Source organism: Halyomorpha halys, unplaced genomic scaffold, assembly GCF_000696795.3.
Source record: "Halyomorpha halys isolate HHAL.00 unplaced genomic scaffold, Hhal_1.1 Scaffold241.1, whole genome shotgun sequence".
Taxonomy (NCBI): domain Eukaryota; kingdom Metazoa; phylum Arthropoda; class Insecta; order Hemiptera; family Pentatomidae; genus Halyomorpha; species Halyomorpha halys.
Window position 1 is genome coordinate 244,728 of NW_027105010.1, and position 21,303 is coordinate 266,030.

General features: G+C 32.7%; 1 protein-coding gene across 7 annotated transcripts in view; it reads right to left on the reverse strand.

Annotated features, from left to right (window-relative positions):
- LOC106680078 (uncharacterized) overlaps window positions 1–21,303 on the reverse strand; it is a 280,185-nt gene that overhangs the window by 79,633 nt on the left and 179,249 nt on the right. The window contains exon 1 of one of the 7 annotated variants that reach the window (XM_014419549.2): window positions 9,394–9,498. The exons of 5 other annotated variants lie outside the window; for them this stretch is intronic. The gene's annotated coding sequence lies outside the window, so the exon portion shown is untranslated. Of the gene's footprint in view, window positions 1–9,393; window positions 9,499–21,303 lie in introns of those variants that run through there. One more of the 7 variants, XM_014419554.2, reaches the window with a different exon arrangement.

Below are 21,303 nucleotides of genomic sequence, written 5' to 3' on the forward strand. Positions count from 1 at the left end.
AGTGACCCGCTAAACAAATTCAATATTAGACGGTAATGTGAGATCAGACCATCATTCATAGTCACAGCAGTAGATCAGTCTACCAAGAACAAACAAATAGATACATTTAACGAGAATAAGACAAACACATAGATTAAAAGGAAAATATAATAAAAAAACCGGTTACAGGAAACACTTGAATGGATAAATAAGTTTAAAAAAACACACAAAAAAATATAATAATACATTTGATTTGGGGACTTTTGGACTGGGAAATTCTGTCGCATCAACTTTAGTCCCCAGAACTAACACCCTTCTATTATCACTTGTTTCTGTCCTTACAAATTTGTTCGCAGGGCGAAAAATTTAAAAACAATCACTTGTTCAAATTTTTGCCTGTACGGATAAGACCTTTTTAAAAATGGTCCAAATGTGCCAAAACTCGATATGACTTACAGGTCACTCTTACAGATGACAGTGGTCTCCCGAACATAGAATTGGATAGTGTGTACTCCCGGAATTGTGAACCTCCTATGAGGAATTTTTAGATGTAGTGAACCTCTTGAAAAATAACAGGACACCTGAAATAACTTTTCAGTAGACCATTAAGAATGGTGGTGAATATCTAAAAGAAAGAATTTACAATTGATCTTTGAAATTCAGAATAATGAAAGTATTTTAAAATTGGTGTTCGGGACTGATTATTCCAATTTAGAAGTATATAATAAACATATTAGAAAAACACTTGTCACAATAACCGCGGTATGTGTGACTCATTTAAATGTTGAGTATACACATATACACATTTGCTAAAAACTATCTTAACTGCAAGGCTTAATATTTATTCTGAGAAGGCCCTTATAGATTAACAATGTTGATTCAGACTAATCAAAGGCAACTCAGACTAAATGTTTGTTTTAAGTCCTCGAAGGAAAGTTCTATGAGCTGAATACTGACATTTATATGCTAGTTATTAAACTTAAGCAAACCTTCGATAAGATTAACAGAATCCAACTATTTGATGGCTTGAAGCATTATAAAATATCTCTCAAATTAATTAGTTTGATAAAATTGATGGTGTTCCGAACTCAGGTCAGATTTTTTGGTGGTAATCGCATAGCAATGATTTTTAACATTGTGCTTTATAAAGCTGTTCGATGCATTGATTCAAACAGCACTCTGGCTTGTTCATACCAGATTTTTAACAATGTAGATGGCATTATCATTTTGGCAAGAACTAAAAAAAAGTTATGATATATATTCACTAGACTGGACCAAGAAAGTAAAATAGTTGAACTCAAGATTTACGAGTCAAAAATGGAATACATGGTTGTATCAACTTCCGAAGACTGAAGACAACCATGAAAACTGGGATACAGTTATTGTACCTATCGAGTATTGGTAATCGGATCTGTGTGGAATGGGATCTGTGTTCGGACCAAGAAAATAATAATAACTGAAAAGAAAGCGTATTATGGCTTTGTGAACTTGATGATGTCGACTTTATTCTCTAAGCGCAAAAAATTACTTGTATCTCAATTCCTCATCAGGCCCGTATATTGTGGTGCTGAAACATGGGCAAAAACAAGCTCTTAGAGTCTTTGAGCGGAAGATTATGAGACGAATTTTGGTCCAATTTATAAACAAGGCACCTTGCGTATAAGGAATAATAAAGAATTGGATGATCTTGATGGGCATGAAGATATTGTGCTATTTATCAAGTCCAGAAAAATTAGCTGGATTGTACATGTCGAAAGGTTACAGAAGAGTCACAAGAGAAACTTTCTACGGAAAAAAGAAAGAGAGGACGCCCTAGGAAAACCTGGTAAAAGGACGTAAACGAGGAACTTAGGAGGGCTGACTGATGAAGAAAGGCTATCGATAGAAAGGTGTTGGTAAATTTTCCGCTAGGCCAAAGTCCAACTTGAACTGTAGAGCCTAAGAAGAAGTAATAGAATGGCTAGCAATATCGAAATTCTTCAAATTAATGTAGTCTACGAGATGAAACTGTGAACCTCAATAAATATTTATCGTTTTATACTTTACGTTATACGTGTCTACGATACAGCCCGTCTCTTCAGGCCCTCAAGAAATATTTTTTTTTTTTTATTATTTATTTAAAGTAATTAACAACTGTACAAAATAATACAATAGGTAAATATGTTGTATGTTTCATAAACACTTGAAAATCTTGGGAAGGAACCACCCATTGGTGGTACTTCAAACATTAATTTAAATTACACGGTCCCGTGGCCATCTTCTTTTCAGACGCCTCGGAGGATTATCAGGGATTGTTAAGGATGAAAGATTAAGAATAAATGGGTTAGGGTGGTTAAGGAGTCTGGAATGAAAAGACGCATATCTGTTTTAGGCCAAATCTGCAACGAATGGGATGTTAAGGTCTTTGTGAATGAGTTTACTTGTGACGTAATAAGGAGCATCAAGGATTCTCAAGAAATATAAAATAAATTATATAAATGTTACTGGCCCCTCAAATATTTACTGTGTATATAAACTATTTAATGTAGATAAACTAACATATTTTAAAAGTTTCTTGAAAATGTCAATCAAGCTGATAACTCTACCTTTTATAAGTACTCAACTGACTCTAAGGGTATATTCCTCAACCGTTTCTGCGCCAACTAAGTGCATTTTCTAAGGAATCAATCCAAGTATTTTAAAAGTGACGGGTTGTTTTTGAAGAAGAAAAATCAGTCAACAGGTTTTATTTGTAAACTGTTTCGATATTCTTGGCCGTTTAATTACTACCGGACTTGAATATTCCACTTTCGTGTGAACGGCTTAAATCAGTTGATTTTACTCGTGTTTTTAGTGCTAAAACCAATTATTTCTGTTAATTTTTCTGTGGCTTATGACTCTATGAAAATCCAGAGATAAAAGACCAGTTATGAGGGAAATTGAGCCAAATGCTGAGTTACAGTGATTGATGAAGGAACTCAAGTCAAACTGTTGTGTGAACCATCATTGGAACAAATTTTAGTATATCGCGGCCGGAACTTTTTTTGGAACAATGTTTTTTTTTTGCAATTATTTGTAAGAAAGTTTAATTTATAGGGATGTAAGGGCCGACTTGCATAGTGAGCCACCATGCATTCATATCTGAGCCTACGAGTGACAAAGAAATTCATCGACCAAAATTACAAATGAACTCTTGTCTGCTTGCTCAGCTGTCTCCCCCATGTGGTTTTTATGAAATTGAAATCATCTCCTAGAACAGAGTCCTTTGTCAATTTATATTAATCTAATGATCACAGTTTTTCAATGATGAGATGACTCTTTTGTCAGTCAACTGAGATGACATGGAAATTTACAAAAAGTACCACACAACCTTTTTTACATTTTTTTTAAAAATCCATTCATTGGAATGCACTGCTACATTGCCAGGAGAAATACAGTGGTTATTGTGATAGCTGATTTATTAAACACAGGCAATGATTTATAAAATCTACCCATAATCAAATGATAAAGCTTAGTATAAGAGCTCGAAACTATATATATTGGGTTATAGGGAGTGGGGTATCTCATTTGGTAAGGCAATGAACTCCTAGCTCCAAGAACCCGGGTTCGAAACCTGTTGTGGCAGATAATTATTATCTGTTTTTCTGTAGAATGAGCCCTCCGGGGTCCACCCAGCCTCATAAATTGAGAACCCCTTAATTTGGTAAAAATCTGGGGGTGGAGCGTGATTCTGACCAAACCAGTTCCTAGCACAGCCCTAGGTCTAGTAACAGTACTTGCTTATAAGGTACCGCACCCATGATCCTTCATGGGCTGTATCGATACAAATTTTTTTTATTTTAATATATTGGGTTATCGAGAATTAATTGGAAATCAAGTTTAGAAACAAAAGGTTTATAGTTGGCTTGACATTTATAATGGATAAAAAGATATTCATTTCAGGCCAAATCAAGTACCTATGGAGCATTGAGGTCGCTATGGATAGTTATATTTTTGACATAATAAGTATCAAAATGAAAAGAGGGGGTAACGGTAGCAGCGTGGTAATGTACCTGTCTAGTAACTCATAGATTGCGAGTTCGAGTCTGAACATACCCGGAATTTTTTTCAAGCATAAAATTACGCAATACTCACTCACGATCTCGCCCCACGCATTTGTGGGGCTCGTTAGCCAATGGGTGGTACTCACAAAAATAGGCGTGGGAGTGACGGACCCACCCTATGATAACCACGTCAGGAAACGCGCGAGGCCTTAGGCCTCCACGGTCTGTCGCGCCAATGAAGAAAAAAAAAAAGGAGAAGAATACAACAACTGGAATACAAGAATTATGGGGAATACAAGAATACAAGGGAATACAAGAATTATTCCTTTGATACAATGATCCTCTTTACAACTTAAAATGACTGGATTCCGAAAACAAAAACTGATATTATAACCAACCCCCTTCTAATATGATTAATTTTGAAAATTTTACTGGTTCATTTATTCAATAATATTTCATCAGTCTTGATAAGAGAACAAATAATTACTTATTAGTTCTGATTCTAGTCAATAACAGTGGGTCATCGAACGTCGGATTATTTGGCATCGTGTATACACTCAACCTACGACAATCAATCTTTCATGGCCAGGTAGATAAGATAATAACGCGGGATCGTTCCCTATTTCCACTGCTTCGCAGTTCGCTTTATGTGTTATTACAATCAATAAATATTCTTATGCATCGCCTTGTCTTATTCCACGGGTTGACCAAATTTTAATAATTTTGCAAGGTGTTGCTAAACGACAATTGTGTATGATTATTTCTTAATTATTTTGTCACAGAGCTTTTAAAAGAGAATCCTTAGTCGTGGGAAATTCCTGTTTCGTTAAGACACTTCTTTGATTCTTCCATGTCACTTATTAATTAGAGGTTTTAATAAAAATAGACCAGCGTTTCCTCCCCTTCACTTCCGTTTCATCTCACCTCATAAAATAAATTTACTCCCAAATAATTGTTTTTCTTGAGTTATAGAACGTCGGTAAAGATGTTTCATTAAAAAAAAAAAATAAATAAATAAAAAAAAAAATTTGAACATGTTCAGTAACCATTATTTCTGATGAGTATTAGTTTCAGTATGTATTTAAATTGTGAAATCATAAGAATTGATAAGATTTTTTAGCATAAAAATTGTTTCCTCGGCAAGTTCAGAATTACAAAAAAAAAATCTTTCAAACCACTAAAATTCGATAAAGGGTTGTTACTGGGGTTTTGTTAAAATAAATCAGAAGAAATTTATAGATGGGATATAAAACTATCATGAAAACTTATAGTTATAATTATCCAAATGATTAAGAATAAAAATAGTCAAAACGTGCTGCCAAATTTTTAAAATAGCATTGAAATATCTCGGATATGTATGTAAGTAATTATTTTATCGTTAATATTGGCATATTACGAAAAGAATCGTAATACACATAAATCAAAACATAAATTAATAAAAAATAGTCCTTGTATCAAAATTACACTATTTAGGCGCTTCAAACTGAATAATTTGTTTAAAAATTAAATTATAGAGAGAGATATTTGTTCAAACAAAAGTTACAAATCACAGTAAATAAATATTGATGGGTGGTAAAAGCGTGAAAATTCTTGTAAACAAGCCTTACATAAGAGGTTAGCAATTGATTACGTCCATTGTCTTTTCAATTATAGGTTATAATGATCATGTACTATATTTCACGGAACATGATTCTGGGTTTCAACCTTAAATTTAAATTCTTTAACGCAAACAAAATCAAATATTTATCTATATGTGGGTATGATCAAAGTTAGAGGCTTGGAAAAATCAACACTAGCGGAACAAATATGTTTTTTTTTTTATTAAGTAAATTCATTGGATAGTTGGATTGGCGTATTTCTTTCTTAATTTTTCAATATTCGTTCTGCTTTAGTGTCGTTCACTTTTACTAAATCGTCAAGTTGTTATAGATGAAAAACTGGTAATTTATTTGCAATCTACTTTTAACCAAATAAATTAAATTATGACACATTCCAATAATAAAGTAAATAACCTCCATTAGGAAAAAATAATTTTGTATTGCACTAAATAATTAACTTTCAGATGAAAAAAAAATTCAAATTATAATAATATAATATTATTATATTATTCTTAAAAGGAATTAAAAACTATAAATAAATCCGAAAATTAAATTAAATTGAAACTTATTTACCTCTATCAATGAATAATGACATCGAATTCAAAATAAGTTAAAATTCTAATTTCGGTATAAAAAGAAAAAAAAATCTTTGGAATGAAACAATTTGGGATAAAAATATTGATTTTATTTTTAACCATTAAAATATGTCATATTAAAACTGTTAAATTATAAATTTTTTAATTCTAATTTAATTGTTTTTATTTAATTCTAATAAACAACTGGCATGAGGCCTATGTCCCATACCTCAGCTCAATCCACCTTAGATCGCCTTGCTTTTAGAGCACCAATAAGCTTTCACGTCTGATTGATACCTCTAAAACCATTTGAAATGCGACATGCGAACCAGGGACGAAATGATACGGTCGTGAAAGATTTATTGTAAAAATTAAATAAACAAAATGTGCGTCATTTCTCCGATAGCGAAACGAATAGTAGACTGTAATATAATATATTACTATGACAAACACTCACATTGACAACATCGTGGAGGAATTTATCAATAAAAAAAACTCCGGTGTATAAATAGTGTTGACAATGCAGGGACAGTCCAGCTCTCCCCCTTCTAAAAAAGGAACAATTACTTTATGGCATGTTAAAAACAAACAAACGTAAATCTAGGCAACATAGTCCCTAATGGATTATGAGGACACATTCCGAAAAAAAGGGCAGGAACATGGCGCCTCAGGGCCTCGCACTTTCTGTTATATACATTGTTTGTTTGTTTTGAAAGGGCATTCAACAGCCTGGTCAACAACGCTAGTTGGTTATTGGTTTTGGTATGGTATAGTTGGCCCAGAGAGTCATCCCATTGGTAGACTCAGTTGCGTGAGATTTAACATATTATTTGACTTAGTAATTAAAAATTGTTTTATAGTAAATCGTAACGGGAGTGAAGAAAATAAAATAAAAAGTAGATAAGCGGCTATTTTATTTTATTATTTAAAAAGCTAGATAAGTAAATAATTAAAGGCTGATTATTAAGTTACATTTTTGGATGAATTTAATTACTGTTTCTATTACGGATTCGTCGTTCCTTAACGCCATTTTAACATTTGTTGGAATCCCTAGCTGGTTCAGAATTATATTGTAATGATTGCATTCTTCAAAAATCTGTTTGACAGTTAGATTATCATGATATTTCTAACATCTTGGAGGGGTCTCTTCTGTTATGAGGTAGACATGTCGTATTCTTAATCGGGTGACCTATATTCCTATACTTCTTCGCAGCGTCTACTTCGGGTTGATGTAATCCAGGACTTCACATCTTTCTTTAAACACTTTAATTCACTGGGCCGGCTTTCATTCCACATTGCTTGCATTTTTTTATTATTTGCAGGGTGAGCAAGTTCGAATACAGTTAAAACAGCGGTGGCTTCTTCTGGAAGGACTGATGCTTCTCCTAGCAGCTTTGTCGGCCATCTTATTTCCATTAATACCAACATGTCCGGGAGCCCTTATATACATTGTTAATTATGCTTTTATTTTCAAAATAAGGAACTTGTAGGTGTAATTTATCTTAAAAACTCTTTTAAGTGAGTTCTAGGAACCCACTGTAGGGCTAAGAGAAATCTTAGGTGTTAATGATAAAAGCATATTTTTATACTTTTTTTTTTTGTTAACAGTACAAAATATGACTATGACAAATCGGATACATAGGTTTGCATTTCAGTGCTACCAGCTTTAAGGTGCTTCTCGATAGTATAAATCTGATCAACTATGCTAGAACCATCAATCCATCTCAAAACAATGTATGTAATTTTCTTGTGATACTTTTTGTGTGTCACACTTTCAACTCTTTCGTAAGTCTCTTAATAACTCTCCTCTTCACAACTCTCGCATTTTTGACGTTATCTTATTCACTGGTTTATCGTACGAAAAACTAAGCATGTGCGGAAGAAATTCAAATGTTAGCAAACAAACGTGTCGCAACCTGTCCAAACCTGTTTCAGGCTAGTGAGATACAAAGTTCCAATTCTACAGATAAACAACCATAAAATCAAGGAAATCAAATCTCAATCACAAAGGTTTAAAAATTCTCAGTAACACAGGTATTTCAATGCAAAACCAGTTTACACTTTACAACTTATTGAAAACTTTATTACAAATAATCCAATTTTTATCCCTACTATTTCGGGACTTATGGGTGATGAAGTAGAGTAACAGATCTCAAAGTAGGTGCCGCAAGCAAAAGGCACTTTCTCAGGATATTAAAAAAAAAATATTAAAGTAATAAATACACAGGGCATTCCAGCATTTACATTGCATTATTTTTTTTCTTATTTTCCTATAATAATTCTGATATTTTTTTCATATATCCTTAGCTCGAAAAGGGTGCCGAAATTTTTTATTAACCTAACGAGGTTGCCGTGGCGAAAAAGGGGAACTGCTGGAGAGGTGCCATGCGTTTTGAAATTTGGAGGAGAGAGGAAGCAAAATCCTGAAGGCTGTGGTGAGTGAACCTCTGAGAAAATACAAGTTTGATTATGGTCTATCAAATGTAAAAATCATTCCCCTAATTTGTGGCGATGAAAAATCTTTATTAAGACTCATTGGTTTCAATAAGATAGAATAATTTATCAATAAAAACCTACTGAAATACAGTAATTAATCATTGTGTATGGAAAATATTAGCAGTATGTATTAATATTTATTCCATGCTATTTAACTATTAGCATTAATTTTCCTAAGCAATTGGATATTTTAAAAAAACAAAAAGACAACAGATCAAAACAAAAAAAGAAAACGTTAGTCTTTTTTTTATAACATAATTAACAGGAGCTTTATTATTATATCTTTAATTGAAAAATAAATTATATTTCAGAATTTAGGTTATTCTAATTATATTTATTCAGATCTACATTTTCAATATGTGCATGGAATTTACCTGGTACATATGAAAAGATATGCTTCACATTATTTTTTTTGGTCAAAATTCTGTTTAATAAAATTCTCTGATATTTGACTATGAACAATTTTGTTGTTTACTATATCTTTCAATTAATAGGTTAATTCGGAAATGATATTTCACTAGGATATTATTCCTTTTTGTTGTACGTTTTAATAGATATAAAACGCTGTAAGTTAGCTCGTTAACGGTTTTCCGTTATCGAAAAAACAGAATATTTAACAGTGGGAGATTGTTATTTAGAATACCAAAAAAGTTAACTCGAATGAGTTGAAGAATAATATATATATATATCGTAAATATAATATTAAAAAACAACAATACTCACAAATTAAGAATACAAATACTGGAAAAACAGCTCCCATGACAGTTAACAGCTACGAAGGATGCTCAGAGGAGGTCGCGGACTGACTAGCTATAGAGGCAGACCTTATCAGTTCAAATCCAATTACGTACCGAGGGTCAAGTGGATAAATATGATAAGTTAAATTTTTGATAAAAATGTAATATTGTTTAGAATATATGGGTTAAGTAATGATTTTTAATGTAGCTATTATTACAGAAAAAGGAAGGAAAATTTCACGAATATAACACTGATGATTATACGCGTTTAGATACGCCCTCTATCGCCTGTAAAACTAACGAGTGTTGCCTAATCAGCCCCTCCCTCCACGACGAATATCATTACCTCAATCTATTTACCTTCTACACATAAAAATTTAAAAACAAAGTTGTGTTTTTATTGCTAACGTGAATGTCATCCCAACATCAAATTACAGGCGCTTCAAGAATCGATCAATTATTTAACAAATTGGTTATTAAGGGTTGTTATACATTAACCAATACGACATGGGTTGTGCCAGCCATGTAAGCTTCAGTATATTGGAAGTAAGTATTTACTTACTTCGCCATATTTATGGTTATAATTGATTATTATTTACTTATTACGCCATATTTATGGCGTGTCCGTCGCCGGCGTCGCCTATCAGGGAAATATTATTATCAATTTTATATTACCAATATTATATGTTATTATTACAAAATTTTTGCCAACAATATATAATTTATTTCAATATTTTAAAAAAATAACAGAGCTTATTTATTTTGTATATAGTAAATAATCATTCATTAACAAACAAAAAACAGATGTAATGTTAAAGTATTAACATTTTTTGTTATTTACAACTGTATAACATATATACAACAAGTAAATTTGCTGTAAGTGATATTATAGAACTCCAATAACATTTCTAGAGGAGAAGATCCCGAGGCCATCTTCATTTCAGACGCCTAGGAGGATTATTAGGTAATGAAGGAGAAGCCAGGTTAGAAACAAGTGGATTTGGGTGGTTGGGAAGTTTTCCATGGAAGGAATGGTATTTGGTTTTGGCCAAATCGGCAACATCCCGGCAACGGGACATTGAGGTCATGATGGATGACTTGATTTGTGATAAAGTAAGGAGCGTTAAGGATTTTGGACTGTAAGGATTGGATTCGGGAGGAATTTGATGGTTTAGTGGAGGCCTTATAATAGTCATGTAGTTCAGTCTTTTGTAACGGATTGGCAATTCAGACCGTTTTACTAGTAAATGTTGTAATAGTCGAATTCGACGAGGAGTTTCCTGTCTTGTATGAGGATTTCATATCAGTCGTTTGTCGAGATGTAGTCCTAAGTAACGGATCTGTTCGACAGGAATAAGTGAGGTATTATTAAAGGATACTGTTGGGCAAGAGGTCATTGGTTTACGACGAATGGTAATTGTCATTTGGTGGGATTTATTGGAGTTATTTTTAATCCTCCAATTTTGGCACCATTCTTCAAGAGTTTTAACATATATTTGTTTATATTTCTACTTCTCGTACTTTTGTTCGCTAGTGATTACTATTTCTATGATGTCATAACCTTTTTTTTTCTCTAAAAATGTTTTAAAGGAGGTATTTTAAAACTTAGGAAAAAAAGTTAAACGTTGTATAATGGATTTAATATTTAATAAAATATCCAATCAGTTTTTTAATCGACCCTTTTAAGCGAGGTTATTAAGGGTTTATTGTTTTGGTTATTATTTTTTTTTTATTTGTTTGTTATTTATATTGGTTATTATTTATTTTTATTTGTGTTTGTTTTTTTATGATTTTTTGGGGGGTTATTGTTTTTTTTTGGTTGTAAATGTTATACAACTTATTTTCTAGTAAAACATGGAAGTTGTGCTGAGTCAGCTAAAACTATTTTAAAGTCTAAAATACGTTTTTTCTAATCTTTTTTTTTTTAGCACACGAAAAATTCTGAAAAAACGATGTCTATTTAACCGCTCTTCTTCGTAGAACAAAGTTGTGGTCCCACACAAATCGGACGTGAAAAAATAAGAGGGAAATGTAAAAATCTACATGTGATTAAAAGTATGCATTTTTACAGACTAACAAACAGCGTATAGTACAATGTAAGTGTCGTGGCGGATAATGTAAAACTGTCTTAAATAATAAAATTAAAAATGAATAATAAATCGTATTTAAAAGAAGAATGTGTAATACAGTTAAGTACCAGGTGTTCCGGATAACAATGGTAAAAGTTTGGATACAAGGACTCAAACGAAAAGAATTTAGGATACAAAAGCAAAACGTGAATACGGCAAGCCTTCCCTTATCGTATCAGAGAAGAAAACAAGGATAACTGAAACTTATTCTTAACATGTTTTACTAAGTTTAGGCTTTCATCAGGGCTAAGTAACAAAACAAGATAACTTCCAAATGAGTATGAAGTCTTAGAAGTAATACAGAAGAATATATAAGTAAGAATGTATAGCTAAATAATTGGAGGCTTGGGAATATTGCGCAATAGGAACAAAGGTAAATAGGGATTGTGAAGAAATAAAAATAATAAGAAATTAATGAAATTTATCAATATTAAATTAAATTTTTCTTTTTTTAAAAATAAATATGACTTTTTTTTTTATCAATTTCTTTTCTTTTCAAACCAATATATTCATGTTTTATATAAATATTTATTTTTTTAAATTTTTGTTGACGTTGTATATATAATAAAGAAAGGAATATTTCATGGAAACAGATGGATATATGTCGAAACAGAGTTAAAGGTTTTCGGAAACAAAACTGATATAATAGTAGGGTAATTTCTCTTATAATGAGAATTAATCATCCCCCAAGTGGAAGGCCATTTTTTTGTTCTTGTTTTATGGAGGGGGAAGGGAGGTAATTGAAGAAGGGTAGTGACCACCGAATTTTGATACCTGAATTTCGATCATAATTAGTTTTGGTATTTTTTAATGTTTGTATATATTATTCCCTTGAGTAATCAACCATTTTTAATTTTGCAGTCCATATGTATGGGAATATGGAAACAAATGTTGTAGCAATCCTTGATTGGGTTGTGATGTTTGTGGGTCTTGATGTTGACTGCATCTGTATCGGATGTTTGTTTGTTAGTTGGCGCGACAGACCGTGGAGGTCCAAGGCCTCGTGCGATGCATTTAAGAAATACATCGCGCGTTTCTTAACGTGGTTTTCATAGGGTGGGTCCTTCACTCCCACACCTATTTTTGAGAGTGTCCCCCATTGGCTGACGTGCCTCACGAATGCCGGGGGGAGGGTTAGGAGTGAGTATTATATAATTATAAGCTTGAAAAAAAATCACAGATGGGGCTGGGGACTCGAACCCGCAATCTATGGATTTGGCAGACAGGTGCGTTACCACTCTGCTACCGTTACCCCCGGGTCAATACCTGATATCTCAACATCTTAACAATTTAATATCTTAATAATATAATATAATAAAAGTTGAACTTCCATCTGATTTAGAAAATTATAAAAAAATGAACTCACTAATTTTATTTGTATTTACAAAACGTTTAATTAAAGTCGGCAATTATATAGTTACATTTGGGAATTTATAATTTAATTAAAACTAAAATTAGTTTTTGACAGTGTATTGAAAATCATTTTATACTGTTATGAGTATCAGTATACTGTTAAACTCGGTCGTATTTCATTTATTTTTTCTCATTGGTTATTTCGGAAGGATAAATTTATCATTCCCTTTCGCTTTCCTCCATGTGGATCTAGTACTGAATCTCCCTAAAGTAAATAGATTATGCGACTATGAGCATACAATCGTAAGATGAAATAATATTACAGACAGTATTGTTGGAATAATTGGTTTCTCTTACAATTTTCCTGAAGAATCTCATTTCCGTTGTCCAAGTTTGTATAATATTTATATCCTTTTTAGTACTGAGCGGGATTCGGAGGAGTAAGCTAATATGATGGGAACTATGAATGTTTATACTTTAAGTTTCGTTTGTTTGAAAACTCCCCTATTATTCAGGAAACCTCTGTTCATTCCATTGGGCCTCCTTTCGGATTAGTTCCCCCTCTCCTTGATCACGTTGTTGATGATTCCATTTTCATCAAACTGGGCTCCTAGATATTTAAAGTATATTATATGACTCTCATCTCACGATGAGACAATCCACAGATTTTCATTACTATCTTATAATTAGAAATAATTTCAGTTGGAGGTAAATAGTCCGGGTTGCGGTCAATAAAGGTATCAGCATAGTAAAAGAAAATTATTTATTGTTAACCAAAGTTTTGCTCCACTTTAAAGGGCGAAAGAAATGAAAGAACAAGATACAAATCATTTTAGAATTAACAGAACATTAAAATAACAACATTTCATAATCATTGTTATGTTTATAAACTATATAAGAAGCAATAATAACAGCAATGTAAGGAAGTATACATGTAGGTAGACTGGAAACAAGTTAGTAATAAGTTGTTAATAAATATAACAAGGTGTAATAGAAGTTCTAAACATATATCAAGCAATCTGTTTGTCTAGATATATATAGTTGTTATTTTAAAGTTCTGATAGTTCTAAAATGTTTGTATCTTGTGTTGTATCGGGATAAGGTCTTTCTATAAGTAATTCCTTAGTTAGTAATTAATGTTAAACTTTAGTGAACATGGTAAGGTAGTTAATAAGTGTTTATCTGAAATGTATGACCACTTCTAACGATCAATTCTTTAAGGAAAACTACGCTTTTGATTCCTAGACAAATCTAGACCGGCTATCGAGTTAAGGGAACTATGACTCGTAACAACATGGGGTTGGTTGGTCCCCCCTTGAGGTCGTTGTAGGCGAGTGTGTTAAGACATCTGCCAAATGTGGTGTCTATCTGAAATGTATGACGACTTCTATAGATCAATTCTTCAAGGAAAACTACGCTGCTTTTGTATTCCTAGACAAATCTCCCTCCACCTTTGGCAAGCTCGAAAGTGCTGCAGCGTAGGATCGATTCCAGTCAGGGCCGTCCGTAGCTCAGATGGTTGAGACGCAGGTCTTAGGAACCTGAGAACTGCGGGCGGCACCGGTTCGAATTCGGCCAGGGGTGGGGCTGCACTATACTTGACCCCCACTATAGTTAGAATAGGTTGGTCACCTCTAGATAACTTCCTTACGCATAAGTCAGGATTGACCAGGAAAAACAAATGTTCGTTCCACTCTGCGTAGGCTTAGTAGATTTTTATTTCGTGATGGCCCCCTGAGTTGGAACTCGACCTTCCCACTCTGGCTAAATAGAGTGGTAACCTAAAGGATAATCCAGCCCTTCTCTCCCTTTCAGAAGTGGTCAGGAAAGGGGTAAAAGATCTGTTCTCTAATAAGCCAGAACTAGAATTTTCTAGAAGTTATCTTTACCTATAAATACTAATTGATGTGTAAAAATGAAGTAATTTTTAAACATGATAACCTTTATTATGCCTTGATGTATAAAAATCAAATATTTTTCTTGAACTAATAATTATCAATTATTTTTATTTATTCCTACGTACCTCATTTTGTGGCTGATTTCTTTTCTTTTTTTTTTCGAAAAAAAAATCGACCTATCAAGATGAAGAAAATGAAAGATACCAGAGCGTCAGACGTTCTTACTGTTATTATTCTCAAGTAAATAGCGAACTTTATAACGATCTCTACTCTACTATGAGATTAAGGATAAATGAGCTTTAAAATACAAAAAGTATGATACATTGTCCATCAGAATGCAGCAATAACTATAAGAATAAGTAATTGGCTTCAAATAATTAATTACTTACAATTATTTTTATTATGTATGCGTCTGGTTTATTATTTAATTTGTATAAATATATAAAATAGCATTAGATACATAATTCAATCGATAATTAAACAAAAATACATTATATTGAAATTTCAAATACTTAGTACTGGCTGTAACTAATTTTTAAAAAAGTAGCTAAAATAATAACATGCTTTAGATAAGAAGTCGTGGTAAGTCAAAATAATAACCAGAGTTTGAAACAATGATTGAACTTTTGCAATTAAGTTTTAATGTAAAACTTTTGTTAATATAAGTTCTCAATAGAGCTCTTTTATAAAAGTTTGGAGAAATTTCTACTATAAAATGTTAAATATCAGTTTTCAAATCCTAATGCGGTAGAGCTTAAGAAGGGTTTGTAGGGAGAAAGGAATATTATTAGAAAAAAGTAACAGACGCGCACGTATACAACATACACTCGGCTACGAACGGCTCATATAAATACACACGCGCGCGCACACATACACACACACACACACACACACACACACCACGTTCATAGTGTGAGAAAGAATTATGCCTGTGAAATTCAACTTTATTTTAATGATTTGGAAACAGCCGATGGAACAACGTTTAGGACGTCAATATATTGAGTTGTAACGCTCATCCCAGCATCTCGATTGAAGACTTGGTGGATTTGTTGGATCTCAATGTCTTAGAAGCTAGTTGCTATAATTGCTATAATAGTTGGTGATTTTAACGCGTGGGAAACGGAATGGGAAAGTAGGATGACAAATCGATGAATTCGATTCACTAGGAAGCATTTGCCGATATAAGTGGTCTTTTTAAACACTGAAACAGATCTGCTTTTCAAGGGACAGCCGACGCTCAGGGCCGAGGTGCAGGTCTTTGCTACCTGAGAACTGCGACTGGACCGGTTCGAATCCGACCTGGAGGGTCGGATTTTATTACTGTGGTAGTCCAACGAAATAAAAATATGACCTTACCATGGTGTTAGTATAAGGTAACCTACAGATAATCCCCCTTCCTCTGAATGTCAGAAATGACTAGGAAGGTGGTCATAAAAAAACATATAAAACATCTTTCTTCTGCAATGCATATGCATATGTTATTTCTCCCATCGCTAGGCATGCTGGGCATGTGTTGTCCAATTTAAAGCGGTACTGATAGACCCTAAAGCATCCGTTTCCGGTCAACAGTTGCGTTTCTTAAAAGTCCACCTCATCATGTCGGCGACCATACCACGAACCAACATATATCAACGATTAAAGATCTCACCTTCACTAGAGCAGGAAGATCATTAATTATAAATTTGACGTTTGTTGTCAATAATTGCCGGCAATAGGCCGCTATTTGGATGGTTTATGGATTTTATACTCACACTGACCACCAGGCTCTCTTGATTACTAAGGATACAAAAAGAAGAGAGCAGTGTTGTCGTTGGATAACAAAAACTTTTGATGAAGGTTAATTTGCTGTTCTGACAGAGATACGTTTGAATTAAATTGATCAGAAATGGAACAGATACGTACGTTTTTATTTCTAGAGCTTGTGATGTAACTATGACTCGATCAAAGCCTGGTAAACCTCATTCTGTGCTCTAATAGTTGACACATACTATTGCTGATCTTCGTCAGTGTTGCAACATAGCAAGAAGACATCGCCGGCAAGCGGGGCGGTAACGATATTTCTGTGTTTTAGGAAGAGTTCAAGAATTCTAGAAGGCACCTTCGAAGAGCCATCAAGGAAATTAAACGGCGTTGCTGAAAGGAACAATGCCGGAGGGAGCTACAGTTGTAGGCTTCCAGGATGATGTTGCAGTGGTGGCGAAGTACTTAGAAGAATTAACCCTCATTGTCTACCCGGCAGTTTAAATCCCCTGAGGGAGGGTGTTCCCAAGAAATGAAAACTTGATCCCCCCACCATGGTTAGAATAGTTTGGTTACTTCTAGATAACTCTTGTATGTCATAAATGACAAGGGGGTCATAAAAAAACAAATCACCGAGGCTTGTCACTAGCAGCAGCAAATAGAGACCATCAATGTAAGAGTAAGTAGGAACTAGATTCATTCTCGGCCCTGTTTAAAATACGTAGGAGTCATGGTTGAGTTTTCACACAGAGTATATCAGCGTCAAATCTGCTTAAGTAGCATCTTTATTTCACGCCATGTACTGAATGTAGGAGGTTCCAGAGATAGTCGCTGAAGTCTTCTTGCTACTGCTGTCTTCTCAATTAATTATGTTGTATAAAGTTCCAATTTGGAAACATGCGATACTTCGAAATCACACAGGAGACAGATGGTTTCCGTTTAGCGCAAAGTTTCCGTAAGGACAGTAAGTGCGTTTCAATATGTAGACTATGAAGCGGGGTGCGTGGGCCAGAATGCTTCCTGTCGAACTGCTTTTTGAAGGTTGAAGTAGGCATTATGGACGACGTTCTCGCGTTTCGAGAAAAAAAGAACGAGAAATAACTCAGTGACAATAGCATTGGAAGACTTCTCGTTGGTGGACTTACATGTTGATACTCGATGGTGATTCGTGATAAGGTCGACGACATGATGGGGTGGATTTTTATTAAACCCAACTGTTGACCGGACTCGGATGCTTTAGAGTCTACCAGTGTAGCTTTTAATTGGACAACACATTCCCTTCCATGCCACGGAAGAAACAACAGAGTACGTGTTTTTTACTTACCCTCGCTTCGCAGAAGAAATGTGTTTAGTATGTTCTTTTGTATTCTATGTATCTGGAAAGGTAAAACCTCAAATATTAAAGGAAAAGGAAGTTGAATTTTTACATACACTGGTTTCACAATGAATCTGCCTTAATTAATGCTGTCGATATCCCATAATACAAGCTTTTTTAATATATGAGGTACTGAGAAAATGAAAACGAAATTTAGAAAAACAAAACAAAGGATCATGAAAATTCAAGAATCGTTGAAGTTGTATGATTAAATTAATAGAATTAATGATTTACCTAAATTCTAATTTATTAATTTACGAAAAAGAATTTCATATTTACTCAGTAATTTGGCACGAGAATAAAAAACTACATAAAATAGGTAACGTAAACACTTTGTTAAATATAAATTTCGTTAACGTTCTATTCAGAACAAAATCATTAGTTGTGTGCTTTTTCTCAAAATCGATTGACCAAAAATTCAGTTTTAAAATCGTGAGTTCGTTCATAGATAATTTATCAATTTTTTTTTAAATATGGAGGACTGAAAAGGTCTAATTTGGGATAAAATTGATGCCTGGGATCGGAGTGAACGGATCCCATAATTGAAGGATTCAAATGAATTTAATTTATCCTCGTTGACCGAGACCTTAATCAAATTGTCTGTTAAGAGGATTTTCTTCATAGAGGGGTGTCGTTTAAGTGAATTTTTACTGTCAAAATGAAATTAGACTCCTCTATCATTTTCTAGGTCCGAATATACTAAATTTTAAATAATTAACAATAAGAAAACTATTAAATTTGTTGTGATTCTAAAAATGATTTTTGGTATGTTAAAGTGCTGTTAAAAATAAAGGTTGTATCATCAATCATCTAAAACAACCAATTCATTTAGTGTTTAATTTTATTACATTTTAACAAGACATAAATAACATTCACTTCTAATTTTATAATTATCCTTAATTTAAAACAATTTTGATCCTTTTTTTCTCTCAACATTTCTTCTTTAAAATTTCTCCAATGTTTGAGTTTTAAATGTGAGTGAAGGTAGGGAGGAAAGTGTTTCGTAAAAAAGTTTTAAATCTAAGATATAAATTTTTTAGAAAAAGTTATACGTGACAAGGGCAATTAGCCTGCAATTTTAAGATTTAAAAAAGAAATGACATCAATATTGAAAGTGGTATCCTTGAGAATGGCCTGAGGGCTGAAACGTTGGAGAAATTTTAAGGAATAAAAGTTGGGAGAAAAAAAAGGATCAAAATTGTTTTAAATTAAGAATAAACTAAACCACTCTCAAACAAGCATATATAAAAAATAATTAATTTATAATTATTTTTATACACATGTATAGACATACATTGAATAAATGAACGAATAAAAATATATCGCGAATTAATGTTCTTCATAATGTCTATGTATTGTCTCGAGATTTAGTCGGAAAGCCAAGATAATCGCTGAAGGCAATTAGTCAAAATAAGTTAATTAATTAATTTATATTGAATCCTGAAAAACTATTATTATAATTGGATTCTTTTCCATAGGACTATTTTGTGTTTACCAGTTACCAATTAAACATCTTTATTTTTATAAAATATCGTAACCATCAATTATATAATATAATAAGGGGTGGTATTGGGTATTATAATAGTATATAAACTATATCAAAGAACAAAATGTTAATTTACATTAATATGATTAGAGAAAATTATAATATGATTCAGGTAAATGGTTGCCATAAAATATGATTATTACATTATTTCTTATTGCCTGATATATACTTATAGCTGTTGATTTGGGTGGTGTGTGTGTCGAGGTATATAGTAATGATGTCTACTCCATTGGTGTCATCATGTATTCACCACTGGGAGTTCCATTTCTGAACAGCCTTTCTTAGGACTTGTTGCTTTTCTCTAGCCCGTCTTGTTACTTCTGCTGCCTCCCCTGCTTCTGTCTCTGTCCCCACTTGATTCTAAAAATGGGTGTCGCCTTTTTAAAATCCTATTTCTCATTGGGTGTAAGTTACAACGCCCTATAGGTGAGCGTTTCTACTAGGTCCTAAGAGGGAGTGGGAACCCACCAACCAACATATCTAGGGACACTGTGAAATGTTCCTTGAAAGATATTCCACCCTGGCCAGGTATCGGGACAGATAGCGAGAAACCTTAATAATATCCGGAATTGTTAAAAGATCAATACATATCAATATATAATTAAAAAATTATAAGTAAATATTATTTATGTCAGGTGAAAATATAATAAAATTAAGTAATAAGTGTGAGACCCATTATGTATGTTGACCAATGACAAATTATTTGTTATAACCAGTGTTCACAATAACCAATATAACGGTAATAATGAACTGTTCGTATTATTTGAACATTACATCCAATGCTTAGCTATTTTACTTGTGCACAGTGAAATTATCATTATGCACGAATTAGTAAAAATGACTTTTCAAGGTTTTTGAGAACATTAAAAATTCTGAGCCGCTAAAGGTATTTATTCGCATACTTTTTAGAGATTTATACATTGAAATACTATTATACATATTACATGTGTATTTCTCTTATTTTGAATACATTTATGTATTACATATTTCATTATATATTGAACTTCAAACATATTTTTTAAGGAAATCAATCTTGAAATATATGTTTTCCAAGCATTAAAGAGAGGAAATTCATAAAGCTACAGGCAGTTAGCAGGGTATAAACTCACTTCCTTTTCACCAAAGTCGATAGCAAACAACTCCTGGAATACGTCTTTTATAACCAATTTGTTACTTTTTAAATGTTTATAATTTATATGAAAACACTAAGTATTTTACGCATACATATAAATTTGGGAGTGGTTTGGGACTCAATAAACTACACCAAAGGGCACAAACTGGATCTAATTAAACAGATTAGAAGCGGAGGAATAAAATAAAACGTTTTTCTTTATTTTATTTATAATCTTAGATACTTTCTTGTTACTGGTTAATGTTGTTTAAATAAATAATTTAATTTTTATCCATTTTAGTCTCAACTCATTTTATTTTATTTATAAGTCCGACGTTTCGGCCAATTCGACCAGCCTTTGATAAAGTTGTAACAAATAAATGAATTTTAATTTTTGTTTTAATGTGAAAATTGACTAATTAGAAATTTTTGATTTGACCAGGGCCGAATAGCCTGCATTAAGTTGTGTTTTAAAATCATTTAGTTCAAAAATTGTATTAAGATTGTCCCTGAGAATGGACGAATTGGCCGAAACGTCGGACTTGTAAAGAAAATAAACTGTGGTGAGACTAAGTGGCTCAGGGATCCTCAATCGATTGTGTAAATATTGTATACATTATTTTATCATTATGTTATTTTATTTATTTATTTTTCATACAGATAGTTTTTATTCTTTTGTTTGTATATATTTTAAGAGAGTTTTTTTTATTTAATTTTGTTTGTTTTATTTTTTTATTTAAATTT